This window comes from Pongo pygmaeus, chromosome 6, assembly GCF_028885625.2.
Source record: "Pongo pygmaeus isolate AG05252 chromosome 6, NHGRI_mPonPyg2-v2.0_pri, whole genome shotgun sequence".
NCBI classification, from domain to species: domain Eukaryota; kingdom Metazoa; phylum Chordata; class Mammalia; order Primates; family Hominidae; genus Pongo; species Pongo pygmaeus.
This window is the reverse complement of record NC_072379.2, coordinates 77,835,198-77,854,677: the sequence shown is the minus strand read 5'-3', so window position 1 is coordinate 77,854,677 and position 19,480 is coordinate 77,835,198. Positions and strand designations below refer to the sequence as shown.

Sequence of the window (19,480 nt, the reverse complement as noted above, 5' to 3'; positions counted from 1 at the left end):
AACTAACAAACACATTAAGTAAAGTTGCGAGCTAGAAAATCACACAGAAACAGTTGTGTTTTTTTAATTTGTATATTTAGTTCTGGGGTACATGTGCAGGATGTGCAGGTTTGTTACATAGGTAAACGTGTGCCATGGTGGTTTGCTGCACCTATCAACCCATCACCTAGGGAGTAAGTCCAGCATGCATTAACTATTTTTCCTAATGCTCTCCATCCACTCAAGCTACCCTCTGACAGGCCCCAGTATGTGTTGCTGCCCTGCCTGTGTCCATGAGTTCTCCTTGTTCAGTTCCCATTTATAAATGAGAGCATGTGTTGTTTGGTTTTCTGTTTCTGTGTTAGTTTGCTGAGGATAATGGCTTCCAGCTTCATCCATGTCCCTGCAAAGGACATGATCTCATTTCTTTTTATGGCTGCATAGTATTCCATGGTGTAGATGTGCCACATTTTCTTTATCCAGTCTATCATTGATAAGAATTTGGGTTGGTTCCAAGTCTTTGCTATTGTAAATAGTGCTGCAATAAACATACGTGTGTATGTGTCTTTATGGTAGAATGATTTATAATCCTTTGGGTATATACCCAGTAATGAGATTGCTGGGTCAAATGGTATTTCTGGTTCTAGATCCTTGAGGAATCACCACACTGTTTTTCACAATGGTTGAGCTAATTTACACTCCCACCAACAGTGTAAAAATGGTCCTATTTGTCCACATCCTCCCCAGGATCTGTTGTTTTTTGACTTTTTAATAATTGCCATTCTAACTGGCGTGACATGGTACCTCATTGTGGTTTTGTTTTTATTGGTGTGTAGGAATGCTTGTGATTTTTGCACATTGATTTTGTATCCTGATACTTTGCTGAAGTTGCTTATCAGCTTAAGGAGATTTTGGGCTGAGATGATGGGGTTTTCTAAATATACAATCATGTCATCTGCGAACAGAGACAATTTGACTTCCTCTCTTCCTATTTGAATACCCTCTCTTTTGCTTGCCTAATTGCCCTGGCCAGAACTTCCAACACTATGTTGAATAGGAGTGGTGAAAGAGGTCATCACCAGTTTTCAAGGGGGATGCTTCCAGTTTTTGCCCATTCAGTATGATATTGGCAGTGGGTTTGTCATAAATAGCTTATTATTTTGAGATATGTTCCATCAATACCCACTTTATTGAGAGTTTTTAGCATGAAGGGCTGTTTAATTTTGTCGAAGGTCTTTTCTGCATCTATTGAGATAATCATGTGGTTTTGTCATTGGTTCTGTTTATGTGATGGATTACGTTTAGTGATTTGCAAATGTTGAACCAGCCTTGCATCCCAGGGATGAAGCTGACTTGATTGTGGTGGACAAGCTTTTTGATGTGCTGCTGGATTTGGTTTGCCAGTATTTTATTGAGGATTTTCACATCGATGTTCATCAGGGATATTCTTTTTTTCTTGTGTCTCTGCCAGGTTTTGGTATCAAGGTGATGCTGGCCTCATACAATGAATTAGGGAGGATTCCTTCTTTTTCTATTGTTTGGAATAATTTCAGAAGGAATGGTACCAGCTCCTCTTTGTACCTCTGGTAGAATTCGGCTGCTAATCTATCTGGTCCTGGGCTTTTTTTGGTTGATAGGCTATTAATCACTGCCTCAATTTCAGAACTTGTTATTGGTCTATTCAGGGATTTGACTTCTTCCTGTTTTAGTCTTGGAGGGGGGGTTATGTATCCAGGAATTTATCCATTCTCTATTTTCTAGTTTATTTGCATAGAGGTGTTTATAGTATTCTCTGATGGTAGTTTGTATTTCTGTGGGATCACTGGTGATATCCCCTTTATCATTTTTTTTATTGTATCTATTTGATTCTTCTCTTTTATTCTTTATTAGTCTGGCTAATGGTCTATCTACTTTGTCAATCTTTTCAAAAAAAAAAAAAAAAACAGCTCCTGGATTCCTTGATTATTGGAAGGGTTTTTTTTGTGTCTATTTCCTTCAGTTCTGCTCTGATTATAGTTATTTCTTGTCTTCTGCTAGCTTTTGAATTTGATTGCTCTTGCTTCTCTAGTTCTTTTAATTGTGATGTTAGAGTGTCAATTCAAATCTTTTCTGCTGTCTCCTGTGGGCATTTAGTGCTATAAATTTCACTCTAAACACTGCTTTAGCTGTGTCCCAGAGATTCTGGCACATTGTGTCTTTGTTCTCATTGATTTCAAAGAACATATTTACTTCTGCCTTAATTCAGTTATTTACCCAGTAGTCACTCAGGATCAGGTTGTTCCGTTTCCATGTAGTTGTGCGGTTTTGAGTGAGTTTCTTAATCCTTAGTTCTAATTAGATTTCACTGTGGTCTGAGAGACGGTTATGATTTCTGTTTTTTTTTGTTGTTGGTTTTTTTTTTTTTTTTTTTTTTTTGCATTTGCTGAGGAGTGTTTTACTTCCAATTATGTGGCCAATTTTAGTATAAATGTGATGTGGTGCTGAGAAGAATGTATATTCTGTTGATTTGGAGTGGACAGTTCTGTAGATGTCTATTAGGTCCTCTTGGTCCAGTGCTGAGTTCAAGTTCTGAAAAACCTTGTTAATTTTCTGTCTTGTAGATCTGTCTAATATTGACAGTGAGGTGTTAAAAATCTCCCACTATTATTTTGTTGGAGTCTAAGTCTCTTTGTAGGTTTCTAAGTACTTGCTTTATGAATCTGGGTGCTCCTTTGTTGAGTGCATATATATTTAGGATATTTAGCTCTTCTTGTTGCATTGACCCCTTTACCATTATGTAATGCCCTTCTTTGTCTTTTCTCATCTTTGTTGGTTTAAAGCCTGTTTTATCAGAGACTAGGATTGCAACCCTTGCTTTTTTTATTATTATTATTTTTTGCTTTCCATTTGCCTTCTATCCCTTTATTTTGAATCTGTATTTGTCTTTGCACATCGCATAGCAATTCTATGAGCTACTCATCATAATCCCCATTAATAGATTCAAAAAGTGAGACTTGGAAAGATTAAATAATTATTTTACTATTACACAGCTAGTAAATAGCAGAACAGAACTTAAAGTTGATTTAACTCAGGTCTGCACAGTCTGCTATCTCAAACAATTTTTTTTTTAACCTATGTTACCTCTTTACCTCTTAGCCAATCCACCACTCCATCTACCCTTTCACTACCCTGTAACTTATACCAGTAGACAGTTAACCATCCTGTCTGAGATGATACATCATGTAATAAAGTTAGCATGAGCTTCGGACTCACAAGTCTGTCTGAAACATATCTTTGCTGTTTGGTAGTTGGATTAAGTAAGCAAGTTATTTAACTTCTCTTAGCCTCAGTTTCTTCATATAATAAAATGATGATAAAAAAACCACATCATAGGAAGTGCCTGTAAACTTCCTGGTACATAATGAGCACTCAATTAAGCTATAATATTCAATTTACAATTAAAGCATTAAAATTTTAAAAATACAGCTATTACTATCAATAAAGATATTGGCAATCATTTTTTCTTTTAGTATTAAGTAGTTGCATTGATTGCCAAAGCCTGAACTAGTGAAGGAGTATGCTCACATATAAGCTATTTCCGCAGCCGGGCGCGGCGGCTCATGCCTGTAATCCCAGCACTTTGGGAGGCCTAAGTGGGCAGATCACAAGGTCAGGAGTTTGGGACCAGCCTGAACAACATGATGAAACCCCGTCTCTGAGAAAAATACAAAAATTAGCCAGGCATGGTGGTGGGTGCCTGTAATCCCAGCTACTCGGGAGGCTGAGGCAGGAGAATTGCTTGAAACCATGAGGCGGAGGTTGCAGTGAGCCAAGATCCCGCCACTGCACTCCAGCCTGGGTAACAGAGAGAGACTCCATTTCAAAAAATATAAAACTAAAAATAAAAAAAGAGAAAAATAATTTACTTCCAGAATGAAGATGAGCAGAATACTGAAGTTAGGATACTTGCAAGAAGTAGGAGATATGGAGTTCAGAATCTGGAGAACTGAGTTATTAAGAAAAAAATCCAGAAGTTTAAACAAAAATAGAGAAAATAATTACAGAGTTCTAAAGAATGAAATTGTTATAATCAGATAAAAGACCTGAGCCCAGAAAGCTGAAGTGCTTCTTTGAACATTGGTGTTTGGAAGAACATTTAAACAATCAATAAGTTTATTCCTTTTGAAAATCTCTGTAGGAAATAACCATAAATATAAAATATTTTTAAAATCCTAAGGTGTCTATCAAATAGTCATAAATAATATTAAAAAGTAGAGCGAACTAAATGATTACTAATAACTATTGAAATATGTTATATTCAATTTATAGTAAAGTATGCAGGTATTAAATATTTTAAATGCATATTTGAGAATGTGTATATGGTTAAATTTTAATATTAAAATGCATTATTTATAAAAGTATAAACACATACATGAGAACTGTATATCTCCTTTTCAAATATATATGAAGAAAATAAGACTGTTATCAATGATTTACTTTCACGGTAGAATCGTGAACAATTTTTTCACTCTTTTCTACTGTGTGTGTATGCATGTGCATGATGTCCAGATTTCCATAAGAAACATGCACTTTATAAAGGAAAATAATCTTTATTTAGAAAGGATCTGCCCTAGGCTGGTGTGCACAAGTCTCCTATGCCCCATTTTTTCCCCTTACAACATCAGCTAATGTTTACCACTGTGGCACAAAAGGATGCAAATATTTACTTCTTAAACAGTAGGAAGGCCTTTCAAGATGCTCACTGGTTGTAGGTTCTCTTACAGTTAGCTGATTAAGATTTGTGCACCCATAAAAAGTGTAGAAATTAAAGAAGAGGCCTGAAAATGTATTCATAATTAGAAAGGGGACCAGGGTTGTGTTTGGGACATGATTAACTGGTAATCAGTAAAGAACAAACTGATTATTAGCTGTTGAATTCTTGTTGTTCTTAGGGGATTCCACTCAGTGGTCTAATTAAATTGAGCTTGAAGTCTTCACATCTCTATTCAGTGGCAATTTCATCATAATATTCAGTTCTTTGCATGAGATTTGCCGTCCCCCTCTTTAATCATATGTTTTGCATTTGTGTAACACCTTCCTTGATTAGTTTCTCTACAGGATTAGCTCTTGATAACTGCATGGTTTATGAAAGCAAATGTCACATATAAGACAATCTGGATATTAAAGTTTATTGTCGGTCTGGGAATTTTTTAAAAGGAAAATCAAACAAAAGATACGTACTTGTTTTAATTAAAATCGCTTTCTTTGCTTTCTGAATTGTTTGTTTGACTCTCAATATTTTATAGAGATAACATTTCAGAAAAAAATTCAATGACTCCAGGGAAATAGAAAAATGTTTTACATTTTCAACTGAAACTCAAGAGAATTTTTGTTAATTACATTATTTCCATCATATAGTTTGCCGTCTAGATAGCAGTAAAACTTAGGCTCTAGGCTACTGCTTATATCATTAGAAATGTCAGTGCTGTAACATATGGAGCACAGGAGCTCTAGATGTGTATCTTTCACATAAGTATTTGGTGACAAAGCATTTTTGTTGGCTATATAATTCCCGATAACCTAACTCAAGTACCAATTTTAAATTCATACTCCCCATCATAAGCTTAGGTAGGCAAAGTGGGCTGACTCTAAACATATAGAACAGTATAATAATTATGATTTATTATAAGGGAGATAAGCAAACCTGTTATAGATTTTAGATACCACTAAGTTTTCTGTGTTTGATTAGCAATAAACAAAATAATCTGGTACATTTTCCAGTGCCAGATCCTTATTTAAAGTCACAATCTTAAATTTATCCCATTTTTAAACTTCCAAGAAGTAGTATATCTTAACAATGCTTTCTATAAGCTGGTAAGTAGGCCCTTAAGAAAAAAAACTCAGCAGAACCACTTTCAAAATTGCTTGGATTTTCAACATTTCAGTATATATGTAGAGTTTATCCATCAACAACAGTAACACACATATATATATTTAATAACATTCAACACATACTACATACAATGTATATTTCAAAACAGTTTTGCCTGACTAGGTTACAATTTTGTTTATGGATATTTTGGTAATAAATTAATTTTTACTTGAAATGGACTGTGGAAAATAATTGAAAACATAGCTAAATTTTATGCAAAAGACTATATACTCAATATATTTACACAAACGTGGTAATGATATAAGTGAATATTGATGATTCAGAAGTGACTTTAATCTGTAGAACATATGCTATTGTAGAAAAATATGAAAACAGTTCCAGATATTTGTTGTAACAGGGTTTGATTTTTGGATTATGAATCCATTATTTAAGTTTATAATAATTACTCAAGCCATAGGGCAAAATTATTTAATATATTCTAAATTAAATAGTAAGATATAATATATATTATAGCAAGACTATTATTTGCATCCAGACAGGAACTTTAGCAGTATTTCTCACGTCTATATTTCCAGCACATAGTTCTATGATTACACAGAATAATCATGGGCACAGAAGGAAAAATTCTGAAGGATGTTTAAATCTAAAAATTTATTCTTGCTACTTAAAGTTGACTCTTAACTGGGGGGCATGACCCTATGTCTCTTGCCTATGTCCAATCTCGAGAAGTATTTATATTTCCTGGACCACTTCTCCAAAACACCCTCTCATCAGCCTTCATTGTTGAATCTAGCACCAGTTCTTCCAGCAAAGAGTATGGGTTGGAAAAGTAGAAGCTAAGGTTAAAGAACAAGTTGTCTAAAACCGTATCAAGTGATTTATGTTACAAAGAGATTTCTTTACTAGCTGTTTGAACCTGGACAATTTGAACCTGGACTTCTAGTTCCAGCAAAGCAATTAAAGAAACATTAAGTAACTTCTGGGGTGCTTAGTCAAAAAATGAATTAAAGTACTACATATAAGAGGTGTCAAATAAGTAGCTTTTACTAAATAAGTAGCTATCATTATCAATTTTATGATCTTACTTATCTTTGTCATCATCATTGCTTTTGTTTTTTCCTAGATCTGGAATGCCTAGTTCCCATTGTTGCATGGAATTTTCTATTTTTCATAAAGAAGCACACAGCTACCCTTTCTAGACATACACACAAATATCTCCAGGATTTATTTGTTTGTTTTTAGAGACAGGATCTCACTCTGTTGCCTAGGTTGGAGAGCAGTGGTGCAATCACAGCTCATTGCATCCTCAAACTCTTGGCCTCACGTAATTCTCCTACCTCTGCCTCCCAGTGCTGGGATTACAGGATTGGGCCACGGCACCTGGCTGCCAGGATTTTTTTGTTTTGTTTTAAGATTTTTTTTTCTTTCCCACCTGCGTAGCAGAAATACAATTCTAAGAGCGCGCTTATGTGTGCGCTCGCTCGCGCTCGCTCGCGCTCTCTGAAACAGGGCCTTGTTTGGTCAAACAGGCTGGAATGCAGTGGCATGATCACAGCTCATTGCAGCCTCAAAATCCTGGGCGCAGGTGATCCTCCCGCCTGCCTCAGATTCTGCAATAACTAGGATACCAGGCGGACACCACCATGCCCAGCTAATTTTTGTAATTATTATTATTTAGTAGCGACAAAGTCTTACTATGTGGCCTGGACTGATCTAAAACTCCTAGCCTCAAGCAATTCTTTCACCTCAGCCTCTCAAAGTGCTGATATTATAGATGTCAGCCAGTGGACCTGGCCCCATTCTAATAATTTTAATAGTAGTTACACACTTCCTTGAAAAATATTTTAATTATGTCTCCAGTGTTTATGGCACTAGAGAATGTTTTATCTATGTCAATAAATTGTGAATTTTTATGGGTATGGCTACCTACTATTTTAATTCTTTTAAATTTCTCCCAATCACCTAGCTGTGTACTATGGGAAATATTTGAAACTTGTCAAATATTGCATTGTTAAATATTGAACCTTGTTAAATACTGTGATAGCTAATAATTTCTGTGGTTATGTGTGCCCTGATAAATATGTGCACAGAGAATAGTCAGTGCATCCACTAGATGTGTCTAGAGTTAAGATAACTTTTTTTTTGAGATATTCTTTAAAATCTTTTGTTAAAACTTTAAGTTAAGGGTACATGTTCAGGATGTGCAGATTAGTTACACAGGTAAAGGTGTGTCATGGGAGTTTTTTGTACAGATTATTTTATCACCCAGGTATTAAATCTAGTACTCCTCAGTTATTTTTCCTGGATTTCTCCCTCCTTCCACCCTTCACCCTCCACCCCCTGGTAGGCTCCAGTGTGTGTTTTTCCCCTCTATGTGTCCATGTGTTCCCATCACTTAGCTCCAACTTATAAGTGAGAACATGCCATATTTGATTTTCTGTTCCTGCATTAGTTTGCTAAGGATAATGGTTTTCAGCTTTATTCATGTCACCGCAAAGGACATGATCCCATTCTTTTATATGGCTGCATCTTATTCCATGTTGTATATGTACCACATTTTCTTTATCCAGTCTATGATTGATGGTCATTTAGGTTGATTCCATGCATTTACTATTGTGAATAGTGCTGCAATGAACATATGCATGCATGTTTCTATATAATAGAATGATTTATATTTCTTTGGATATATATCCAGTAATGGGATTGCTGGGTCAAATGGTATTTCTATATGTAGATCTTTGAGGAATTACCACACTGTTGTCCACAATGGTTGAACTAATTGACACTCCCACCAACAGTGTAAAAGCATTCCTATTTCTTCACATCCTCTCCAGCATCTGTTGTTTCCTGACTTTTTAATAATAGCCATTCTGACTGATGTGAGATGTTATCTCACTGTGGTTTTGATTTGCATTTATCTAATGATCAGCAATGTTGAGCTTTTTTTTTATGATTGTTGACTGCATGTATGTCTTCTATAGAGAAATGTCTGCTCACGTCATCTTCCTACTTTTTAAAGGGTATTTTTTTTCTTGTAAATTTCTTTAAGCTCGTTATACACGCTGGATATTAGACCCTTGTCAGATGCATAGGTTGCAAAAATTTTCTCACATTCTGTAAGTTGTCTGTTTACCCTGTTGACAGTGTCTTTTGCTGTTCAGAAGCTCTTTAGTTTAATCAGATCTCATTTGTCAATTTTGGCTTTTGTTGCAATTGCTTTTTGAATCTTTGTCATGAAATCTTCACCCATGCCTATGTCCTGAATGGTATTGCCTAGGTTGTCTTTCAGGGTTCTTACGGTTTTGGGTTTTACATTTAAGTATTTAATCCATCTTGAGTTAATTTTTGTATATGGTATAAGGAAGGGGTTCAGTTTCAATTTTCTGCATATGGCTAGCCAGTTATCCCAGCACCATTTATTGAATAGGGAATCCTTTCCTCATTGCTTGTTTTTGTCAAGTTTGTCCAAGATCAGATAGTTGTAGGTGTGCAGTTTTATTTCTGGGTTCTCTATTCTGTTGCATTTGTCTATGTGTCTATTCTTGTACCAGTGCCATGGTGTTTTGCTTACTGCAATCCTGTAATATAGTTTGACATCAGGTAGTGTGATACCTCCAGCTTTGTTCTTTTTGCCTAGAATTGCCTTGGCTATTTGGGCTCTTTTATGGTTCCATACGAATTTTTAAGTTTTTTTTCTAGTTCTGTAAAGAATGTCAATGGTAGTTTGATAGGAATAGCATCAAATCTATAAATTACTTTGGGTAATATGGACATTTTAATGATATTTATTTTTCCTATCCATGAGCATGGAATGTTTTTCCATTTGTTTAGGTCATTTCTGATTCCATTGAGCATTGATTTGTAGTTCTCCTTTTATTGATCTTTCCCCTCCCTTGACAGCTGTATTCCTAGGTATTTTATTCTTTCTGTGACAATTATAAATGGAAGTTCATTCATGATTTGGCTCTTAGCTTGACTGTTGTTGGTGTATAGGAATGCTAGCAATTTTTGCACATTGACTTTGTATCCTGAGACTTTGCTGAAGTTGCTTATCAGCTTAAGAAGCTATTGGGCTGAGATGATGAGGTTTTCTAGATACAGGATTATGTCATCTGCAAACAGTTAGTTAGACTTCCTCTTTTCCTGCCTGAATGCCCTTTCTTTCTCTTGCCTCATTGCTCTAGCCAGAACTTCTAAGACTATGTTGAATAGAAGTGGTGACAGAGGGCATCCTTTGGGATGACATGTTTGAGAGCAATTATCAAATATATCCAGAGATGAAAGCACAGCTTAGTAAGAACATGAAATGCCCTCTCTAGTTTAATTTTAATCTTGGCATTTCAACTTAACATATAGCTTGTTTCTTCAGGATTACTACATCTTTGAATTATTGATTACAAAATCTACTTTGAAATATTATACCACTTATCATATAATGCAACATTCTACTTCTACTTAGCTTTCCCCATTCTTTGTGCCAATGTTTCATGTATTTTTCTAAATGCTATAATTCCTAAAATGCATTGTTATTTAAAATTTAAATTATAATTTCATTTCCTTTACTATGCCTTAATTTTTCTAATTTCTATTGACATGTCTATAAGTTTACTTATCCTTTTTCATTGTTTCCAATTTTGTTAAGCAAATGAAATAAATTTTTGAATGTAGACATTTTATTTTTCAGTTTTACACTTTTTACTTGATTTTTTATATATAGTCTCCATTTCACACCTTGCACATCTCATCACTTTACTTCTTATATGTGTCTTTCCTCATAAAATATTTAACTTACGTATACTTTTTTCAAGTTCTTAGATGCTAATTCCAAAAATGGAATCGTCTGAAGGTATCTTCTTTCTTGACTGTTTTTCATCTTGTTTATGAGTCACAGTCATCTGTCATACATATTTTCTTATCATGTCATACATATTGTCTTATCATATTGGAGGCATTATGCATAAAAAGAACATTGGAGATCTAAGTGAATTTTAATTTTGTTTGCTTATTTTCCAGGGAGTTGTAAAGATGAGTTGCTTGTAGTTCAGATTTGCCCTTACATGAAGTTGAGTTAAAACTGGGTCAAAATTTAAATTAGATTGAATTTATCTGTGATTTGTCCAACCTGCAATTCCCATACTTCTGCCATTTGACTTTGTCTGTTTGAGCTAGGAATAGGTTGGACACACTGTTTCAGATTATTTTGGTTTGCTTTTGAATTCCATTCTGGCAGGGCTCCAGAACCCAAGTACTGCAACAGTATGCAGGGGTATGTAATTTTCTCAGTTTTCTAGTTCTTTCCGCAAACCATTTCGCCCCACCCCCAACAAAAGTAGCATAAGGATAGAACAAGAAGTGTTGGGCTGAGAAATGTATTGTATTTGGAGCTCTTTCTCCTTCTAGTATATTTTATCAGTTCACACTCTTGCATAAACGTCAGCTGATTTTTTCTGTCTCTGAAAATTCTCTCTCTTCCAATGGAAGGACTGCCCCTTCATCCATCTGTACTCAGACTAAGTGATGACCCAAGTTTGGAAGTTGCCATAGCTCTCAGCTCACTTTTAAAGTACTAGTTTCTCAATGGAATTCACCTTGTATCCTCTGCTCTTTGATAGTATCACAAAATATATGGTTTTAATTTCATCTAGTATTTTTAGGGGTGAAGGTATTTTGTACCTTTCCATATGTTCATTGACAGCAGAGTCTGAACAAATGTAATTCTAATATCATTTAAAATAAGAATGTAACCCTTTAATTTTACGTTTTTTGTTTGTTTTTTCCTAAAGGAAAGCGAAGGAGAAAGGGAGCCAGAAGACAAGTGCTTACGCTTTCTAAACTCTCTCACGTGAGGGCTCAGGACACATGTCGTAAAGTTAGCCAATTTACTCTTTGCTTGAGAATTTGAATATCGGAAGAGTTTAGGGTCGAGAGGCACAAATACTTTGGGTATTTGTGGTGACTTCCAGTGGACAATGGCAATGGCATCATGGTGACATCCAGTGTCCAGTAGCTGATGTCTCACGTGGACTGATTCTGTGATGTGACCACAGTAGAAATTCTTGGAGCACAGCTTCTCTAAATTCCCACTCATTTCCCTAATCTAGTTTTCCCACCTGCAATATACACTGCCAATAGTTTTTTGGTTTTTTTTTTTTCATTTCATTTAGAATAAGATTTTTGGTTTTGTTTGTGTATTTATTTTGATTTGAATAACTAAAAATGTCTTTTCTCCTTTAATAATGCCTATTTTTTAAATTTAAATTCTGTTAAATTAAATAAAATAGCATACTTAAATTGCATAACATGTACTGTCATGGAATGAGTACTCTGCCAAACTTATTTCCCTTTTTCCTCACAGATCTATATGCTATTATTCTATTTCTTTTGTATCTACATCAGAGCTAACCACACTGTTGAATACAGTTGCTTTTTCATATATACTTGTCAAATGAAAGAGTAAATTGGGTACTGAGGATGATATACTGAACTCATCTTGCCTCTAAGTAGTAGGTATTTTCCTACTCTTTCAAATGACAGCATACAGGTAAAATTTAGAACTATGAAGAGTATAAAATGTTACAGATATGGTAATATATTGATATTATCACTGATCAGTTTGGAAATTATATATTCATATAGATATATTCATTGATTTATGTAATTTGTTTCTACCCACCCATTTAAAATAACTTGAAATAGCTCTTGTGAATCAGAGAACATGTCTGAGTCTCACATATAAGTGAGTAAAACAATGTTCCTGGAGCAGAAATTTTGTGGACAAGTTTAATTTTTTTTTAATTTTGTAGAACCAGTGGTTAAAATAAATTATCCATAATTTAAATTTTTACCAAATCTTATGTAAGGCAATATTTAAGAACATGTGAATTAGAGCACTAGTTGTCATTATGAAGAAAAAATTAACTCTCATATCATTAGACTTTTCATTAATTTTTAGACTATTAACTGAAATTATTACTCACATTTCAGTATAGTCTTATCTAATATAACATCCCATGTCAAACAGAATATTGCCTCACTTGGCTTTCTAAGAATGTTGGTGTCTACAGGTCTTTTGTATTAATTTTTTAAAAAGGAAACAAGCTGCATTCTAAAGATACTGCCTTCAGGAGTTTTAATGATTTATTATGTATAAGTCAAAGAGAAATTAAGGCTATTTTTCAGCCAGTTATGACAGTGAGAGGGGAAAACACCCAGTTTTGCTTTGCAGTTTTTCCAGATCCCCAGTTTGTCTGTGTTTGAGTAGGTATAGTCATTGTTTCTAGACAAATAAACAAAAATGAGAACATGTACAGCTATTGGTCTTATAGGACAAGTAGTATTCCATCATCACGAAGGTCCCTGGGAAACCATTTAAACAGCTTTATTGGTTTTCCCTTGTTGGTGCATTTAGTTCAAACAGCTCCCAAGAAACACCTCTGTACTTAAGCTAGGATTCTTTGACAACTAGTGAAAAAACTACCAACCCATGAGTTGCTTTTACTTTTCTTTTTGATTATGCAGATCAAAACTAACACTGAGGTTGTAATATAAAGTTTAAAAGTACAAGAAGTTTGAAGCAATTTTTAAATTGACTTTATATTTAGAGAAGTTTTAGATTCACAGCAAAATTAAGTGATAAGCAGAGTTTCCATACATCCCGTCTCCACACATGCATACCCTACCCCATTACCAACATCTCTGGGCTGAGCGGTACACTTGTTGCAATTGGTGTGAACCCAGATTGACATATCTTTATCATATAAAGTCAATAGTTTATATTAGGGCTCACTTTTGGTGGTGTACATATGGATTTAGACAAATATATAATGACAAGTTTCCACCATTATAGTGCATACAGAATAGTTTCACTGCCCTAAAAGTTTGTGTTCCACCTATTAATCCCTCACTTCCTGTAAGTCCCTGGCAATCACTCATCTTTTTATATCTCAATAGTTTTATCTTTCCCAGAATGTCGAACAGTTGGACTTATAGAGTGTGTAACTTTTTTGTGGACACTTTCACATAATATGCATTTAAGTTTTCTCCATGTCTTTTCGCAGCTTGGCATCTCATTTCTTTTTAGTGCTGAATAAAATTCCATTGTCTGGATGTACCAAAGTTATTTTATCCATTCATCTTCTGAAGCACATCTTGGTTGCTTCTAAGTTTCGACAATTATGAATAAAGATGCTATAAACATCTGTGTGCAGGATTTTGTGTGTATTTAAGTTTTCAATTCATTTGGGAACCAAAGAACATGATTTCTGGATTGTAAGTTAAGAGCGTGTTTAGTTCTATAAGAAACTGCCAAACTGTTTTCCAAAGTGGTTGTACCATTTGCATTCCCACCAGCAATAAATGAGAATTTCTATTGCTCTGTCTACATCTTTATAAGCATTTGGTATTGAGTGCTCTGGGTTTTGGCCATTTTAATTGGTATGTAGTGATATCTTATTGTTGTTTTAATTTGCAGTTCCCTAATAACATATAATGGTAAGCATCCTTTTACAGCTTGTCATCTGTAGATCTTTGCAGAGGTGTCTGTTTAGGTTTTTCACCTATTTTTAAGTTGGATTGTTTCTTTTCTTACTGTTAAGCTTTAAGAGTTCTGTGTATATTTTCGTTAATAGTCTTTCACTAGGTATGACTTTTGTAAATATTTTGATCTCAGTCTATGGTTTCTGTGACTTGTCTTCCAATTATTTTAAAATTTGAAGCAAATTTTAATTTACAATTTGATTATGGTAAATTTCAAATATATATGAAAGTCAAAAGCAAGGGAAGCCCATGTATATCTAATATCAACTTATGTTTCATCTATGCACCCTCATATTCTACCCTCCTCCTTACTCTATGGGATTACTTTGAAAATGCCAGGCTTAATTTAATGTCAGCTGTAAAAATTTCAGAATTTATCTCTACATAAGAACTTTTTTTTGAAACAATCATTATATAATTACAGCTTATAAAAACTTGACTCAATTCTTTATATCATCAAGTATCTAGTCCACAGTTCTCTCATAAGTATTTTTTTGTTTGCTTAAGTTTTTAAAAATATTTGATTATTTCAAGTTGGTATTCAAAGTTCAAACATACAATTTAATAAACATGTCTTCTAAGATTATCTTAAGGTATTAGTTCCTGCAGTTTTTTCTGTCCTCTTGCAATGTATTTGTTGAAAACAACTTGGCCATTTGTATTTTTTGTATTTAGATCTAGAAGCTCTATCTGATTCAGGTTTGATTTCTTTTTTAAACAAAAATACTTCAGATATAGTTGGGTGCTGGTTAATAAAGAATACCAAAATTTCTAATTACCTCTCCTTTTAGTAATGTAATTTTCAATTTTTCATCATAAATTAATGAAATGGTGACATTATGTATTTTATTTTTAATTATAAGATAGACTATATGTGTAGAGAGAAACTTGACTTCATCAATCGTTTTGTTACTGTGACATACATTCGTATAAGAAATGTGACATACATTCGTATACGCATAGCATGGGTGGTTCCTCTATGCTCAGAGTGTAACAGGCTGTGAAATGTTAGCTTGCCTAAATTCTTATCTGGAAAGCCACTCACTTCTAAGCTCTTCGGGTATCTAACAGATTATCTTTCAGCTGTATGGAAAAGGGCCCCAGCTTTCTTCTGGCTGCTGCCTGAAGACTTCCTGGCATTCCTTTTGAATTCATAATTGATGTGTTTTCAGAATACTTCACTGTGTTTGTAACATCTTTGAAATGTGACCATTAGTAGGTTTTTGTTTGGTTTTGTCTATATGATCATTAAAATGGCAATATATTTAACATGTTTCAACTCAATGCAGTGATTCTTTCAATGAATATTTAATTTTTTTCTTTTTTGGTCATAAGGGATTTCTTCAGGTTGGCTCCTGAGTCTTGACTGAATCCTAGTATTTTTGGAAGCTTCTTTGGTTTCTGCTATGAAAAAATGAGCAGGCTTACCTTACATATTTCACGCCTGGAATCGGCCATCTATCCAAGGAACTCTGGTTACTTTTAATGGAAGATGGTATTGAGACGCCAGTATTATTACACCAATGCTCATTTTTACTAGGTTGGTCATTGTGTTTAGGATTCTTCAGTTAAAAAAAAACTAAGAAATAGGTATTATTGTTATTTTAAGACAAAATAATTAAATTCACATTTAGGAATTTTTCATTATGTTTTTGATTTGATATTTATATTTTTTTCTCTTGAGTTGAAATATTTCCCAATGACTCTAAAATTATTACCTACATATTTTATTTATTTATTTTGAGACAAAGCCTCACTCTGTCACTTAGGCTGGAGTGCAGTGGGGCAATCTCAGCTCACAGCAACCTCTGCCTCCCGGGTTCAAGAAATTCTCCTGCCTCAGCCTCCCAGTTAGCTGGGATTACAGGTGCCCACCACCATGCCCAGCTAATTTTTGTATTTTTAGTAGAGACAGGGTTTTACCATGTTGGCCAGGCTGGTCTCAAACTCCTGATCTCAAGTCATCTTCCTGCCTTGGCCTCCTGAAGTGCTGGGATTGTAGCCATGATATTACTTACATATTTTAACACACACACATATTTTTCACACACAAATAAATTAAAATGATTGTACCAATATTATTACAACTTAAAACAACATATATTTATTATCTAACAATTTCCATGGGTCAAGAGCCTAGGCATGGCATGGGTGGTTCCTCTATGCTCAGAGTGTAACAGGCTGTAAAATGTTAGCTTGCCTAAATTCTTATCTGGAAAGCCACTCACTTCTAAGCTCTTTGGGTATCCAACAGATTATCTTTCAGCTGTATGGAAAAGGGCCCCAGCTTTCTTCTGGCTGCTGCCTGAAGGCTTCCTGACATTCCTTTTGAATTCATAAAGAGCAAAAGCAGAGTCTTTAACTTCAGGGAGAGTCTAGTCCCTTTTTTTAAGAGATTTCACTTAGGTCAGGTCTTCTCAGGATAATCTTCTATTTGATTGACCTGAAACTTTAATTACATCTGCAAAATCCTTTCACTTTTGCCATATACTATCCATAGAAGCAAGCCATAGTTTCCACCCACATTAAAGGAAAATGAATTATTCAGGATAATAGCACTAGGGAGAGAGGATCATTGGGGCCACTTTAGGATTCTATTTGCCCCAGGGATAATAAGATCTAAAAAAAATAGAATTCTTGTTATAATTAAATAATGTAGCATAAGTAAGCACTTGTCAGAGCCTGTACCCAAAATACAGTTCAGTTATGAAAAATAATATTAGACCATGTGGTGGGGGTTGGGCAAGGGTGGAAGCAGGGGTCTGATGGTGAAGAAGGAATTAAAGATAAATATAACACCTCCTGGAACTTTGACTCAAATTTCAGAAAGAGATATACAGAAGATTTAATGTAAAACAGATCAGAATGTATGGGATAATAGATGTCAGCACACAAGACATTTACACCCTTCAAAAATAGGTAAGTCAAAATTAATAACAGACCTAAATATAAACTGCAAAATAAAATTCCTAGATGATAAGCAGAGAAAATTTTTGGTATTGTAATGACTTTTTAGAAATAACACCAAAGGCAAGATCCATGATAAAAAGAATTAGACTTTGTTAAAATTAAAAAATTCTGCTCTGTAAAAGAAACTGTCAAGAGAATGAAAAGATAAGGCATAGACTGGAAGAAAATATTTACAGAAGATATACCTGGTAAAGGACTATTACCCAAAATATACAAAGATCACCTAAATCTCAACAATACGAAAACATCCCTATTAAAATACGGGTCAAATACCTTAACAGACACTTCACCAAAAAAGATAGACAGATGGAAAATAAGCATAGGAAAAATTGTTCTACACCATATATCATCAGGGAAATCCAAATTAAAACAAACAATGTAATATCACTACATGCCTATTAGAATGGCCCAAACCAGAACCCTGACAACATGGAATGCTCGCAAGGATGTAGGGCAACAGGAGTTCTTATTCATTGCTGCTGGGAATGCAGAATGGTACAGCTACTTTGGAAAACAGTTTGGCAGTTTGTCACAAAACTAAACATACTTGTATATATAATTCCAAAATCATGCTTATTACTATTTACCCAAATGAGTTAAAAATTTAAATACACTAATTGGCGTGGCAGTGTCCAGGGCTGGTGTCCCCCATGGAGGCAGGGGGAAGCTGCATATGATGTCCCTGTGTTTCAGAAAAGCACAGAGAAAGGTTTTGTAGAGAAGATTGAGAAGTACTGGATAACAGTACAATCAAGTGCTTTTTATAAATGTTTGAACTTGTTCCTGCACATGCCCTGTGGGGTACTTAGCTCTAATCTGATTAAGCATTCTTATGGATGGCTCAAATATAGACATAACAGGAGGTTTCACGAAGCGAGGGCAGACGATCTTGCAGATGATCCTGCTACCACCAGCGACATAGCTGGTCTGGAGGCTGCTACAGCTCTACAGACATTTGCCGCTGGCAGCTGCCGACCAAGGGCATCCAGGAGCATTATAAGCATGCTGTCAGGCAGAGTTTCCAGCTTCATTCAGATGAAGACAACACTGAGAGAATCCAGTAGATAATTTAAAAAGCCACTGAAGATGCTGATTAGGTCATGAACAAATATATATATATATATGAACCCAGAGAGTGAGCTGTGATAAAGACATTGGAAGCTGAGAGACTTCTCTTCTGGAGCTTAGCAGCAGCAGTGGCAGTTTTGAAAGATCCACTGGCATTGTTGGGAGAAAGAGCTGTTGGGAGGAGAAGCTGACCTTGCTCAGAAGGCCCTTCTTGCCAGAGTCTTGTTTCCAGCATCATTTACGTTTGCACTTCTAGTTGGTTATGATGTGAAATTTGGGGAAAATGTGTTTTTTTTTTCTTTGCGTTTTTAAAGTTTTTCTTTTCTTTTCTTTTCTTTTCTCTAAAAGTGATTCATTGATTCTGGGAGGTCTCTTTACCATTCTTTGAGTCCCAGAGCAGGTGTCCCCTCAGGTGGTAGCCTGTACAAGGGAAAAGCATAGATATGTTTTAGAACCAGGAAGATCTGGAGCTGAATCCCAGCTCAGTGGCTTTTCAAGGGTATTGTCTTTGAACTCACCTTCCTCCTTTGTGAGAATAAAATAAGGTGGAGTTGAAGCGCCTCACACAGAATATGGCACAGGGTAGTGCCTGTAAGTGTCCTCTCTGAGGATGCTGTCCTGCCCTGCCCCTTCCTCTGCTCCCACAGTGTTCTGCACATCTCTGCTCCAGCATGCACTGTGTTGGGTCTTAGTTATTTGTTTGTAAGCTTGTCCTGTTCCTGCTTTATAGCCCCTGAGCCCTCACAGTTGTCACACACTAAGCAGTCTGCCAAGGAGCTGCTCTTGCTGACCACTGTCTCTCCATGCCCAAGGAGGCAGAAGCCCTGGGCCTTTCCTTCCAGGAGTTAACAGTGTCCTTGAAGTGGTGTGATACATACTATGTGAACCAAGGAAGGACGCCAGAGCAGCTGTAGTGGACACTGGCCTTTTCAGTCTTCTGTGCACCTGTGATCTGTCTCAACTGGATCTTCCCTGCCTTGCCGCCATGGTGGAAGACTGGAAGGGAAAGAGAGTAGGAAGGTGGGCTCAGGGAGAACTGGACAGAGCAGCCAGAAG

At 35.4% G+C, this 19,480-nt stretch overlaps 1 pseudogene; it reads left to right on the top strand.

The window, feature by feature from the left end:
- The first annotated feature begins 18,251 nt into the window (after positions 1–18,251).
- LOC129041557 (LYR motif-containing protein 9-like) lies at positions 18,252–18,495 on the top strand (annotated as a pseudogene).
- The last annotated feature ends 985 nt before the right edge of the window (positions 18,496–19,480 follow it).